The 3,426-nt window shown below is 34.5% G+C and overlaps 1 pseudogene; it reads left to right on the plus strand.

The window, feature by feature from the left end:
• The first annotated feature begins 415 nt into the window (after positions 1-415).
• Positions 416-523, plus strand: LOC136327485 (small nucleolar RNA SNORA8; annotated as a pseudogene).
• The last annotated feature ends 2,903 nt before the right edge of the window (positions 524-3,426 follow it).

The raw sequence follows: 3,426 nt of genomic DNA on the forward strand, positions 1-3,426 counted from the left end.
CAAAGGATGTTGCTCGCATGATTGTTCTGAAGCCTTCCTCATGTTTAGCGATGCCCAAACCTGGCCACATTCCTATCGCCTCTGGGGCAAAACGCTACCCCAGGCCTGATGAATCTGTCTGCAGTTCTACACTTCTTTCAAAGTCCCCAAGTAATTCAGATTCAGAAACTACTGCACATTTATACTAAACACACAAGAATTCACAAGTTTCAACTTCACCAAATTCTGGAGGTGAGAAGAGCATTTTCGGCAAGAGCAAGACTATCACAAACAGAAAAAAAAAACAGATTCTTGTTTTAACAGATTCTTCCTCTATCTTGGAAAAAAGTAAAAGCAAAATATAATTGGACACTCAAAAAAAATTATAAAATTCCCTAAAACTAAGAGATAATAGTGAAAGTAATTTGAAAAATAGAGTTTTTTCTGGGTGTTCAAAGCACAGTGCAATAGAAATTCGGGATTTGGCCTCATTGGTTTTCTTGGCTTTGTGCATGCTAAACCTGGTATTTTTATTGATACGGTATTTAAAACAAAATAAAAATAAATTTAAAAAGAAAAATAGTTTAAAATCAGAAAGATATTTTAATAAATAATAGTCAAGAAAAGAGACTCAAAAAGTCTGAGAACACTCTAAGAAAGCTCTGTGACAACATGAAGAGAAATAACATCCGCATCATTGGGGTTCCTGAAGAAGAAGAGAAAGAACAAGGGATAGAGACTTTGTTCAAACATATTATAGCAGAAAACTTCCCCCAATTAAGGCAGGAAAACATTTCACATGTTCAGGAAGCACAGAGAACTCCATTAAGGAGAAACCAACACCAAGACACATCATAATTAAAATACCAAAGCTAAATGATAAAGAGAAAATATTAAAAGCTGCTAGAGAATAAAAGACTATCACCTACAAAGGAGCCCCCATAAGGATGACTTCTGACTTCTCAACAGAAACACTTGAGACCAGAAGGAAATAGCAAGAAATATTCAAAGTAATGCAGAACAAGAACCTACAACCAAGACTACTTTATCCAGCAAGGCTATCATTTAAAATTGAAGGAGAAATAAAAAGCTTTACAGACAAAAAAAAACTCAAGGAATTCACTGCAAGCAAACCAAGGCTGCAAGAAATGCTAAGGGACCTGTTGTAAACAGATCAAAGGAAAAAAAGAATATAGCAAAAGAGGAATACAGTTTTAAAGAAAAATAAATGACAATAAACAATTACATATCAGTAATAACCTTAAATGTTAATGGATTAAATGATCCGATCAAGAGACAAGGGTAGCTGCATGGATAAGAACACAGGACCCATACATATGCTGTCTACAAGAGACACACCTTAAATCAAAAAATGCACACAGACTGAAGATAAAAGGATGGAAAAAAATATTTCACGCAAATGGAAATGAAAAAAAAGCTGGGGTAGCAATACTTATATCAGACAAAATGGACTTTAAAACAAAGACCATAGTTAGAGATAAAGAAGGTCACTACATAACGATAAAGGGAGCAATCCAAAAGGAAGATATAACCATTATAAATATCTACACACCTAATATAGCAGCACCTAAATATATAAAGCAGACTTTGATGGACTTAAAGGGCGAGATCAACAGCAATACTATAATAGTAGGGGATTTCAATACCCCACTAACATCATTAGATAGATCCTCAAGAAAGAAATTTAACAAAGAAACAGCAGACTTAAAGGACATATTAGATCAACTCGATTTAATAGATATCTTCAGAACCTTTCACCCTAAAACAGCAGAATATACATTCTTTTCAAGCGCTCATGGTACATTCTCTAGAATAGACCACATGTTAGGGCACAAAAGCGGTCTCAACAAATTTAAGAAGATTGAAATCATATCGAGCACTTTCTCTGATCACAATGGCATTAAACTAGAAATCAACCACAATAGAAAAATTGAAAACATTCAAACACTTGGAAACTAAATAGCACGTTATTAAATAATGAATGGGTTAACACTGAGATCAAAGAAGAAATTTAAAAATTCCTAGAAACAAACGATAATGAGCATACATCAACTCAAAATTTATGGGACACAGCAAAAGCAGTCCTAAGAGGGAAGTTTATAGCATTACAGGCATACCTCAAGAAGCTAGAAAAAGCTCAATTAACAACTTAACCCTGCACCTAAAACAACTAGAAAAAGAACAGCAAGTAAAGCCCAGAGCTAGTAGAAGGAAGAAAATAATAAAGATCAGAGCAGAAATAAATGACATAAAGGCTAAAGAAACAATACAGAGGATCAATGAAACCAGGAGCTGGTTCTTTGAAAAGGTAAACAAGATCGATGAACCTTTAACGAGACTCACCAAGAAAAAAAGAGAGAGGACTCAAATAAATAAAATTAGAAACGAGAGTGGAGAAATAACAACTGACACAACAGAAATACAAAATATTGTAAGAAAATACTATGAAGAACTGTACGCCAAAAAACTAGACAACCTAGATGAAATGGACAAATTCCGTGAATCATATAATTTTCCAAAAATCAATCTGGAAGAATCAGAAAACCTAAACAGACCAATTACAGCAAATGAGATTGAAACAGCTATCAAAAAACTCCCAAAAAAGAAAAGTCTTGGGCCTGATGGCTTCACAAGTGAATTCTACCAAATATTCAAAGAAGAACTAACTCCTATCCTTCTCAAGCTATTTCAAAAAATTCAAGAGGAAGGAAGACTTCCAAACTCCTTTTATGAGGCAAGCATAATTCTGATTCCAAAACCAGGGAGGACAACACAAAAAAAGAAAATTATAGGCCAATATCCCTGACGAACTTAGATGCAAAAATCCTCAACAAAATATTAGCAAACCGGATCCAGCAATATATGAAAAAAATCATACACCATGATCAAGTGGGATTTATTCTTGGGAGGCAAGGCTGGTACAATATTCGCAAATCAATCAATGTGATTCATCACATAAACAAAAGAAAGGAGAAAAACTACATGATAATTTCAATAGATGCAAAAAAGCATTTGATAAAGTCCAGCACCCATTCATGATCAAAACTCTCAGCAAAGTGGGAATACAGGGAACATACCTCAACATGATAAAGGCCATCTATGACAAACCCACAGCCAACATCATACTCAATGGGCAAAAATAAAAGCAATCCCCTTAAGATCAGGAACAAGGCAGGGGTGCCCCCTTTCACCACTCTTATTCAACATAGTTCTGGAAGTCCTAGCCACAGCAATCAGACAAGAAAAAGAAATAAAAGGCATCCAAATGGGAAATAAAGAAGTAAAACTATCATTATTTGCAGATAATATGATATTGTATACAGAAAACCCTAAAGTCTCAGTCAAAAAACTCCTAGACCTGATAAATGAATTCGGCAAGGTGGCAGGATATAAAATCAATACTCAGAAATCAGACACATTTTTATA

The sequence above is a fragment of the Saccopteryx bilineata genome, chromosome 2, assembly GCF_036850765.1.
Source record: "Saccopteryx bilineata isolate mSacBil1 chromosome 2, mSacBil1_pri_phased_curated, whole genome shotgun sequence".
Classification (NCBI taxonomy): Eukaryota; Metazoa; Chordata; class Mammalia; order Chiroptera; family Emballonuridae; genus Saccopteryx; species Saccopteryx bilineata.